The sequence below is a fragment of the Phoenix dactylifera genome, chromosome 4 (assembly GCF_009389715.1).
Source record: "Phoenix dactylifera cultivar Barhee BC4 chromosome 4, palm_55x_up_171113_PBpolish2nd_filt_p, whole genome shotgun sequence".
NCBI lineage: Eukaryota > Viridiplantae > Streptophyta > Magnoliopsida > Arecales > Arecaceae > Phoenix > Phoenix dactylifera.
Genome location: NC_052395.1, coordinates 20,390,512 through 20,401,235, shown reverse-complemented (window position 1 = coordinate 20,401,235; position 10,724 = coordinate 20,390,512).

The following is a 10,724-nucleotide window of genomic DNA, read 5'->3' as shown; positions in this document are numbered from 1 at the left end:
AGAACAGAGAGTATGCAGTAAAAGAAAGAAAAGGGAGAAAGGAGATAACAATGTAACAGAGTCAAACACTACCTGTTGCTGAAAATTGGACCCGGGGGCGGCCGTCGGCTGATGAGGAGGAGCTCCGGTGCTTGAATGGAGGGTGGCGGTCAGTCGGCGGGCGACGTCCTCCGGGAGACCTGCAAGGAGCCGGTAGCCGGGGTTTCCGGCGCCGGCCCTCCGATGCTTAAGTTAGAGGGGGCTAATATGTAAGAGGAGATAGAAGATGTTTTTTCGGGTTTCAGAGTCCAACCCCCTCTAAGATGGAGGGGTTCCCCTTTTATAGAGGGGGATTGTATTACCTGTGAGGTGACAGGGCAGATGGTTCTTTTTGTCATAATTGAACATGATCGTGTGCATTAATAGTGTCGTGGAAAATCAGACCAAAGTTAGTGAGCCGTCGTGGCTGATCGGACGTGGCGTAGTTCAACTGTCTGCCGTGGAGGGCCTGAGATCCGTAGATAACACGAGCATTGATTGTTGAATGAACCGGAGATCAGCGGAGACCGCGCGCAATAATGGTTGAGTAAGCTGGAGATCAGCTCAGGCCATGCGCATTAATTGTAGGCGGCAAAGCAGGGTATGGTCCCTGACCGAGTTACGGAGTGATGTGATGATAGTAAGCGAGTGGTGAGATTGGGCTTTAAAAGTTGGACTCCCGAAGGAGATTTGATTGAGATCGACTGCCCTAGTGGGGCGTCTCGGAATCCAGCGTCTGATATGAGGCCGAGCTGAGTTGGGCGCCTTCTGGTCGGGCGCCTCTAGATTGGTCGTGCTTCTGGTCGGGCGCCTTCTGGTCGGGTGCCTCCAGGTTGAGCGTTCTCCTGGTCGGGCGCCTCCAGGTCGGACGCCTCCAGGTCGGGCGCCTCCAAATCTGGCGCCTTCCGGTTGTTCTGAGATAACTTAGTTTTTCCCCTAACATTACCCTCCGACTTTCTAGTTCGAGCCGCTTGCGAGCTCGGACGCAGGAAGTAGTTGTTTTAATAGTTTTCCATATTATTTAATGCTGCATCGGTGGGGGCCAGAAGATTTCGAGCTTTTACGGCGCTCCGCATGTTTCAAGGTGTCATTTAATAGGAGAAGGTGGGACGACTTCTTTTCACCGTAGGCCTCGCATCATGGGCTCATGATGGGATTCCACGATCCGATGGGACGCCACCTTGATTCGGTATTCAAAGCGTCGATCTGAATAGGACACGCCGTTTTGACCTCCTGGGGCCGACGCATGGCATAATCCGGACGGGAGGCGGGATTCTTTCTCGCCGATCCGGGCCGTTGAAGAGGTTTATATAAACCCTTGATCCGGTTTTAGGGCTTCTATCTGGTTGCCATAGTTTAGTGTTTTCCAGTACTCCCTTGCTTCTTCCGGCGGCCTCCCGAAGCGGTTACTCCGGCTTCCCTACCGCTCGTTGTCATCTCCGGCAAGGTTTTAGTAGGTGCTTCCCCCCTTCTTCTGTCTGCTCGGAGAGTTTTTGTTTTTTCGATTCTTCCTCCTTTTTGATTATTTCTTTGGGATGGGTCGTGGTCCGGATGAATTCGGGTCCACCATGAGTGAGGAGGAAATGAAGATGGTTGAGGAGTGGTTTTTCCCTTGGCATAGGTTCCGTTTGGAACCTGCGGAGCCAGGGGATAGGATAACGAGGCCTCCGCCTGGTCGGATCAGGGTGTATTTGGAAACACTCTGGGCCGGCCTGCGGTTCCCCTTCCACGGGATTGTGAATGAGCTGCTTGTGACTTATCAACTTGTCCCAGCGCAGCTCGCTCCAAACGCATGGAGGACGATAATCGGTTTCTTATCCCTGTGCCTTGCACATGGGATACCGACCTCAGTTAATGTCTTCCGATGGTGCTTCTTATTGAAGTCCAACCCGGGAGATGGAGATTGGCTGTACCTAGCCCTTCGGGGTGGTCGGTCATTTTTTCGGGATGCTCCGACCTCCATTCACGGGTGGAAGGAGAAGTTCTTCTTTTTGTCTTCCGAGCGGACGTGGGGGTTCGACCCTAGATGGGGGCAGGCTCGACTCAAGATTGCCAACAGACTCCCAAAGTTGTCCGGGTCCGAGCAGAAGATCCTCGACGCTCTCTATAGCCTTGAGGAGAACATTCTTCTGAACGGCCTCGTAAGCGAGGACGCTTTGGTCAACGTAGGCTTGAGCTCGGCGCGCCCTCAGGGTAAGGGTGGTGGTGCTCTCTTTTTCCTCTCTTCTTTCTTACGTTGCTCTTGCTCGTCTATTCCCTGTCGTTCTGACTTAATCCCTTTCCTGTCTACAGACGTTGCGAAGATGGTGATGACAAACGTAGCCCTCTATGCTCGCTTCCGGAAGAGGGCGGCCGAGATCAGTGGGATCTCGCCCGAGCCGAGGAAGAAGGCCAGGCTTTCTGGCCCCGAGACGAGCACGGCCCAGGTCGGGCCTTCTAGGCCTGCTCGAGAGGTTTCGAGCACCGATCATAGGGGCTCGGGATCTACGGGAGCTTCGGCGATGTTGGCCTGCCCGGCTCCTATCTCTCAGCGCCCTGATCGACATCCTGTCGAGCAGCGACGCTCAAATCCTGATCCGGGGAGCAGCCAGGGGGCCCTGAGGCCGCCCCCGCCCCCACCTAGTCCAGTGAGGCCGAGTCTCCCTGGTCCCTCGAAGGCCGATCCCCAACCGGAGAAGAGGCCTTACCTCCCCTCGTGGGAGGTTTTCGAGGGTGACTCGGCCCTCGACGATCCTGCAGTGGCGCGGCAAATTTTCCAAGTCGCGCTGCTTCCGGCCGACCAGGCCAAGATCCGGTCCCAGAGCTATAACAGCTTCTTGGACGGGATCTACTGCTCCGCGGTCCGGGTAAGTTCACCTTTGGATTCTCGCTTTCATCTGTTAATTTTTAGCCTTGACTCATTTTTCCCTTTGTTAACAGCGTCTCCACGAGGTCGAGACTCTGATGCACATAGCATCGGACTATCGGGATTGGGGCCGATGATACCAACGCGGGCAGGAGGGGGCCGAAAGGAAACTTCGTCAGGCCGAGGTGAGGCTCGGCGTGGTCGAACTCTTGCGGAAGGAGCTGCTCGCAAGAGTAGAGGCTGTTGAAGGCGAGCTCCGGTCGCGGACCGAGGAGCTCGAGGAGGAGAAAAGCGTGCATGCCTTGGCCAGGTCGGAGCTGCGCGCCGCCGAGGCACATCTGAGCAAGGCCCAATCGGCGCTCGCTGCACGCGAGCGGGAGGCGGAGGGTGCTCAGCTCAGGGTTAAGGAGCTCGAGGTCTGCGTGGAAAGAGCCCAGGAGGAGGCTCGATACGCGGCTCCGCGCGGGGTCCAACTCTTCCGGGAATTGGAAGAGTTCCGTGATCTACTGGAGGAGGAAGCCGTGAATGGGCTCGGCCGCAGCTTCGAGGACTTTGGTAATCAGCTGAGGCAGCTCTGCCTCGAGTTCGACCTTAATCTGCTCCAGCCTGGGGCAGGAGTCGAAGAGCTCGAGGCGCCTGAAGACCCGGCTGGGCCCGAAGTTCAGGCGGCCGAGGAGGGTGAGGTTCCCACTGAGGGGGATCCAGAAGGAGCTTCTGATGCTGCCCTCCAAGCTGTCGATGAAGCCCAGGCCGAGACCTCCACTGCGGGCGGACTCGAGGGAGCTCCGATAGAGTATGCGGGGCCGACTGCTGTGGATGACCTCGGAGCTGCGCCCGTCTCCTAGGGTTTTGTTTACCCTCCTCTTGTTTCTTTGTTTTTTTTTCCCTTGTAAGCAAGGTCGGCCCTTTGAAAGTGTATGGCCGAACCTTGGTCTTGTACTTAGCCTTCGGGCTTTTATTAATGAAAATTTCTTTTTTCTAAATTTGCGATTGTTCCGTCTTTTCCTTCTACATGAATTAAGTTTTCGATCATTTAGACTAAAGTTCCCTTCGACAAGTTTTTCGGGCTTGGCTGAGCCCCATTCGCGCTTGCTAAGCATAGACCCACTAGGGAACGTTCCGAACTTAAATTTGATAGGAATCCGTTCCGAGCTTTATTGTTTTCGAGCTCGGGTTCACATTTTGGAGTCTTTGAGCTCGGATTCGAATATCGCCGAGCCCTTGAGCTTGGAATCGAATCCCGCCGAGCTCTTGAACTTGGATCCAAATTTTTGGAGCGCCGAGCTCGATTTTTGGCCCCCGGAGGGGTTTCGTCAGGCCTTAGGTTAATCTTCCGGAAGGTCTTGGCCGAGTTTTTAGGCTCGGCTTTCCTGATGTAGGCTTGCAAAAATTTTAGAGTCGGTCCCCGACGGGATCGTGAACCAGAGTTAAGCTATCGTTAAGGCCTTCGTGGTAATTAACCTTGAATTCGGCTAGCATACCAACTAGTAGAATCGAAACGTAAAGACTCGGCACTGCTAGGCTCGGCTAGAGTGTTTAGGCTTGAGGTCGTCACTGCAAGTAGGCACCAGCCTAGACCGACATCTAAATTCGGCCGAGTCTTCATTCAGGGATCTGCATAGATCAACCTGTAGACTAGTGGTGAAAGCATGCCTGAGGTCAAATAGACCTCGGCTTACAGTTGGTTCAGGCGGGCATCAGATGGACCTCTCGACCTTAATCGTGGGAGCTTCCGAGCTTAGTCAGGATTTTGTCGAACATTATGGTATATATGCAAATAAATGCAATAACATAGGTGCTAGGTGAGGAGTACCTTTCGCACCATTGGGAGTCTTGAGTATTTTGTGTAGAGGTAGCCGATTCCGCTCTGCGGTCAGCTCTTTGGAGGCATTCTTTGGCTGTAGTCCGCTTCCTCGGGCAATGTTGTCCGTTTGCAGAGTGAGACGGCACTTTGGTCAGGGCCTCGCACAACAGCGTAGCCCATTCCAGCCGATCAGGGGAGAATGTAGTCATCTTGTCTTAGGCGCGCCTGCGCGTTGGAGGGTTCGTGAAGGTTCCATCCCGTTGTTGTCTTCCCGAGGTCGAGGGGTCGAGCGCAAATTTGGCAGAGCTCGGGCTTGTTATCGATCTGGTGATGCTTCCCGAGGTCGAGTGAGTTTGGGGCTTGTTGTTGACTCACAGGGCATCTCAACCTTGGTCGAGGAATCGAGCATGAGGTTGAGGGAGCTCGGGCTCGCTGTCGACCTGGTGACGCTTCCTGAGGTCGAGGGAGTTTGGAACTCTACTGTCGACTCACGGGGCATCCCGACCTTGGTCGAGGGATCGTGCGCAAGGTCGAAGGGTCTGGAAACACACTATCAACCTACGACGCTTTCCGAGGTCGAGGAAGTTTGGAACTCTACTATCGACTCACGGGGCATCCCAACCTTAGTCGAGGGATCGTGCGCAAGGTCGAGGGGTCTGGGATCGCACTGTCGACCTGCGACGCTTTCCGAGGTCGAGAAAGTTTGGGACTCTACTGTCGACTCACGTGGCATCCCGACCTTAGTCGAGGGATCGAGCGCAAGGTCGAGGGGTCTGGGAACACACTGTCGACCTGCGATGCTTCCCGAGGTCGAGAGAGTTTGAAACTCTACTGTCAACTCACGGGGCATCCCGACCTTAGTCGAGGGATCATGCGCAAGGTCGAGGGGTTTGGGAACGCACTGTCGACCTGTAACGCTTCCTGAGGTCGAGGAAGTTTGGGACTACTCACGGGGCATCCCGAACTTTATCGAGGTATTTGAGGGAGATCAAGACCGAGCTTGATAGCAGTGCAACGAGGTGCTTCAGGCTTGACTGGAGCATCTGAGCTTGGTCGAGCATTCGAGCTTTGTCGAGCATCCGAGCTTAGTCGGGCATCCAAGCTTAGTCGGTCATCCGAGCTTAGTCGGGCATCCGAGCTTAGTCGGTCATCCGAGCTTAGTCGAGATTTTCTAAGATTTATGAGTGTCCCAATATCAGGAGTATGAAATAATTAATGGAGAATCATAAGCAAATCATCATAAGTGGAGGGAGAGTTGTATTCCTGTTTGTCGACGACCCCCGAAGGGTTTATTGGTAGTACATCCGAAGGTTCTCGGAGTTCTAGCTTCGAGGGATAAAAGTTTCCTCAAGAGTCTCCAATTTGTAAGCTCCGGGCTGCTGGACTTGGGCGACTCGGTAAGGTCCTTCCCAGTTCGGGGCTAGTTTTTCCTATTCGGTGGGCTGAGAAGCCTCAGCCTTCCTGAGGACGAGATCTCCTACTTTGAAGAGCTTGGCTTTTACTCTGGAGTTGTAGTACTGTGCCATTTTTCGTTGATACCTCGCCATACGAACCCGGGCCGCCTTCCTAATTTTCTCGATGAGGTCCAGGTTTCCTCTGAGTTGGGAGGAGTTGGAGGCTGCATTGTAGTGTTCAACTCTTGGTGAGGGGAGCCCAATTTTCAGAGGAATAATAGCTTCCGTTCCGTATGTCAGGTTAAAGGGGGTCTCGCCGGTGGGGAGCCGAAATGTTGTTCTGTAGGCCCAAAGGATATTGTAGAGGTCTTCAACCCATTGCCCCTTGGACCGGTCCAGCCTGGCTTTGAGTTCCTGAAGGATGGTGCGATTCGTCACCTCGGTTTCTCCATTTGTCTGAGGATGAGCGACCGAGGTGAAGCGGTGATCGAGGCCGAGCTCGGAGCAGAATTCTCTGAAACGGATGTTGTCAAACTGACGACCGTTATCAGATATAAGGATGCGGGGGAGTCCAAATCTACAGATGATCGACTTTCAGACAAAGTCTCGCATTTTTTGCTCGGTGATCCGGGCCACCGGTTTAGTTTCGACCCACTTGGTGAAGTAGTCGATGGAGACGATCAGAAATTTTCTCTGCCCAGTCGCCAGGAGAAATGGCCCCAGGATGTCGATGCCCCACTGGGCGAATGGCCAAGGTGCACTGATCGAGTTCAGCGGGGCCGAAGGTTGGCGCTGAATATTGGCGTTTCGCTGACATCGGTCGCACCTTCAGACAAAATCTGTTGCATCCTTCTGGAGTGTGGGCCAAAAGTATCCTTGGCACAAGATTTTATGAGCCAGTGCTCGGCCTTCCAGATGGTTCCCGCATATCCCTTCGTGAACCTCTCACATAGCATAGTCCGCTTCTGACGGACGGAGGCACCTGAGGAGAGGAGAGGTGAAAGACTTTCGGTAGAGCTTGCCTTCATATAGTATGAACCGGGAAGCTAGACGCCTGATCCGGCGAGCTTCAAGCTCATCGTTGGGGAGAACTTCACTTTGTAGATAGTTGACGAGCTCATCTTACAGCTCAGCTCGGTGTCTATGCACATGACCGGCTCAGGCTCTTCTGTGCTGGGTGTTTGGAGATATTCAAGTACCGTCGCCTTGGAGAGCTCGCTCATACGGGAGGTTGCCAATTTCGATAGCTGATCGGCCCTGAGGTTCTCCGCTCTGGGGATATGGTGAATGTTGAAGGAGCTCATGGTAGAGGTGAGGTCTCGCACCTTTTGGAGATACTTCTGCATTGACGGCTCCTTTGCTTCAAAATTCCCCAGAATCTGGCTCACGATCAGTTGTGAGTCACTGAAGGCCTTTAGGTCTTCGGCCTTCAACTCCTTTGCCAACTTGAGCCCGGCGATAAGCGCCTCGTATTCTGCCTTATTGTTCGAGGCTAAAAATTCGAGGCGTAGGGCCTGCTCGGCCACAACCCCATTCGGGCTAGTGAGGATGAGACCTGCTCCGCTACCCCCCAAAGTCGAGGAGCCATCCACATATAGGACCCATGGCTGCCCCGGGGTTTCTTCTGTTGGCATGAGTGGGTGTTCGGGGTCGTCTGGCAAAGTGCACTCCACGATAAAATCGGCGAGCGCCTGGGCTTTGATTGCCGGCCTTGGACGGTATTCGAGGTCGAACTCTCCAAGCTCGACTGCCCACTTGGCAATCCTCCCGGCACGATTTGACTGCTGCAGAATCTGCTTCATTGGTTGGTCGGTTAGTATGGCCAATGTGTGGGCTTGGAAGTAGGGTCGGAGCCTCCGAGCTGAGATAATCAGGGCGAAACTTATTTTCTCCAGTTTAGAATATTGGGTCTCAGCATCTCTGAGGACCCGGCTGGTATAGTAGACAGGCTTTTGAAGCTTGTCCTCCTTCCGGACTAGGACTGAGCTCACCGCAACCGGAGAGACAGCTAAGTACAAGTAAAGAAGCTCGCCCTGCTGGGGTTTGGTGAGCAGCGGCGGAGAGGCGAGAAGGCGCCTAATCTCTTCAAAAGCTTGCTGGCATTCCTCCGACCACAAGAAGTCCTTCGGTCGCTTGAGAATTTTGAAGAATGGGAGACACCGCTCGGCCGACCTAGAGACGAATCTCCGCAGAGCCGCGATCCACCCGGTGAGCCGCTGTACCTCCTTGACTGTCTTTGGTGGCACCATCTCCTGCAGCGCCCGGATCTTCTCGGGGTTAGCTTCGACTTCGCGCTGGGTCACTATGAAGCCCAGGAATTTGCCCGAGGTGACTCCGAACGCACACTTTGCCGGATTGAGCTTCATTTGGTACTTCCTGAGCTTGGAGAATATTTCATTGAGGTCAGCCACATGGTGCTCGGCTGTCTGGCTTTTCACCAGCATGTCATCCACATAGACCTCCATGTTTCGGCCTATCTGGTCTTTGAAGATTTGGCTGACCAGCCTTTGGTATGTGGCTCCTGCATTCTTCAACCCGAACGGCATCACCTTGTAGCAATAAGTGCCCTTGTCGGTGATGAAAGCCATCTTCTCCTCATCTTCTGGCGCCATTTGGATTTAATTGTATCCCAATAAGGCATCCATGAAGGTTAGCAGTTGATGTCCTGAAATGGAATCCACGACCTGGTCGATGCTGGGGAGGGGGAAGCTATCCTTCGGGCAGGCCTTGTTCAGGTCGATGTAGTCCACGCACATACGCCATTTCCCATTGGCTTTCTTCTCAAGGACCATGTTGGCGAGCCAGTCTGGATAGGAGACCTTCCGGATAAAGCTGGCCTCGAGAAGTCTGTCTACTTTCTCGGCCGCTGCTCGCTGTCGTTCCAGGGCAGAGCCCCACTTTTTTTGCCTCACGGGTCTGCAGGTTGGTTTCACCTGGAGCCGGCGAACCATGACCTCGGGGTCGATTTCCGGCATATCGGCAGGCGACCAGGCGAAGATGTCCTTGTTGGCTCGGAGGAATCCGATCAGCTGCTCCTTCTCGAGGAAACTCGGGTCGGAGCCGACCTGCACAGTTAGCTTTGAGCAATTTTCTTGTATAGAAACCTGAGTAAGAAGCTCACCAGGTTTCACCCGCTTCTTCCAAAGGTCGTCCCGCACCTTTAAGATTTCAATGGGCAGCGTGCGGTCCATTGCTTGAGTTGGCACCTCGGCCGGTAGCTCCTGTTGGCCTGATGCTTCGGTCGGCCGCTTCGCTTTGTAGGCCGCCATGTAGCATTGCTTAGCTATCAGCTGGTTCCCATGAACTTCGCCTACTCCTTGGTCGGTGGAGAATCGTACGAGCAAGTGGTAGGTCGAGACCATGGCTCGGAGGGCATTTAGCCCTGGTCGTCCAAGAATGGCGTTGTAGGCTGAAGGCAGGCGGACCACAAGAAAGCCCGTCCTCACAGTACTTTCTCGGGGGGCGAGCCCGACCGTGACCAGGAGGCCAACCTCGCCCTCCATCGGGACCGAATCCTTGGTAAATCCGACCAGCGGAGCATTCATTCTCCGAAGCTGGTTCTCTGTTATCCCCATCTTTTGATAGGCGTCATAATACAAAATGTTTGCCGAGCTTTCATTATCAACTAAGATGCATTTTACATCAAACTTATTTACAATCATAGAGATGACCACCGCGTCGTCGTGGAGGGTTTCAACCCCTTTCAAGTCCTCGTCCGAGAACGAGATGGCTTCAGAAGTGCGCAGGTGCTTCGAGGGGTCCCTCTCCTCGGCTGGCCCTCCGATCGAGATTCCTCCGATGGTGTTGATGGTGCCTGCGATGGGTCTATTGGCATTTGGATCTTCGGGCTGCTCGGCGTTTTCTGCTGGCCTCCTTTCCTCGCGTCGGTTCCGTACAAACCGGTTCAGTACTACACGACGGATGAGTGCCTCGATCTTGTCCCGGAGCTAGAAGCAATCCTTCGTATTATGGCCGTGGTCTCGGTGGAAGCGGCAATACTTTCTAGGATTATGGTAAGCTCTGGAATCCCTTATCGGCGGTGGAGGCTGGAAATAATCTCGGCCCTTGATCTCCATTGGGATCTCCATCCGGGGAGCGTTGAGGGGAGTGTAATTCTCATACCTCCCCGGTGGAACCCATGGCCATGTTGGAGATCTTGGTCGGGGCGGGGACCTTGGTCTGCGCTGTCCTTGCTGCCGAGGTGGACTCCTTAGCCATGGCAAAATTTTGTTTCGATGGGGAGACGGGCTTCGCTGACGGCCGTGCTCCTCGCGGCGTTTCTTTTGCTTCTTTGAAGCCTGCTCGGTCGCACCCCGTCTGGAGGCGATGGCCTCCTCAGCCTTTGCGTACTTTCGAGCTCGGGCCAGTATTTCGGTGAAGTCAGCGGGGAAGCTCTTCTCGATGGAGAAGAGGAATTTGTAGGAGCCAGCCCCAGTCTTCAGCACCGACATGGCTATCGACTGGTCGAGCTCGCAAACCTCCCAGGTCGCAGCAGTGAAGCGGTCGAGGTACTTCCTGAGAGATTCACCCTCCCGCAGATTGACATCTAGGAGGGAGTCCGACGTTCGCCGCTGGCGCCGGCTGGCAGCAAAGTTAGTGGCAAACTGCCAGTCGAGCTGTTCAAAAGAGGAGACCGTGCTCGGCTTTAGCCCAGAAACTAAAA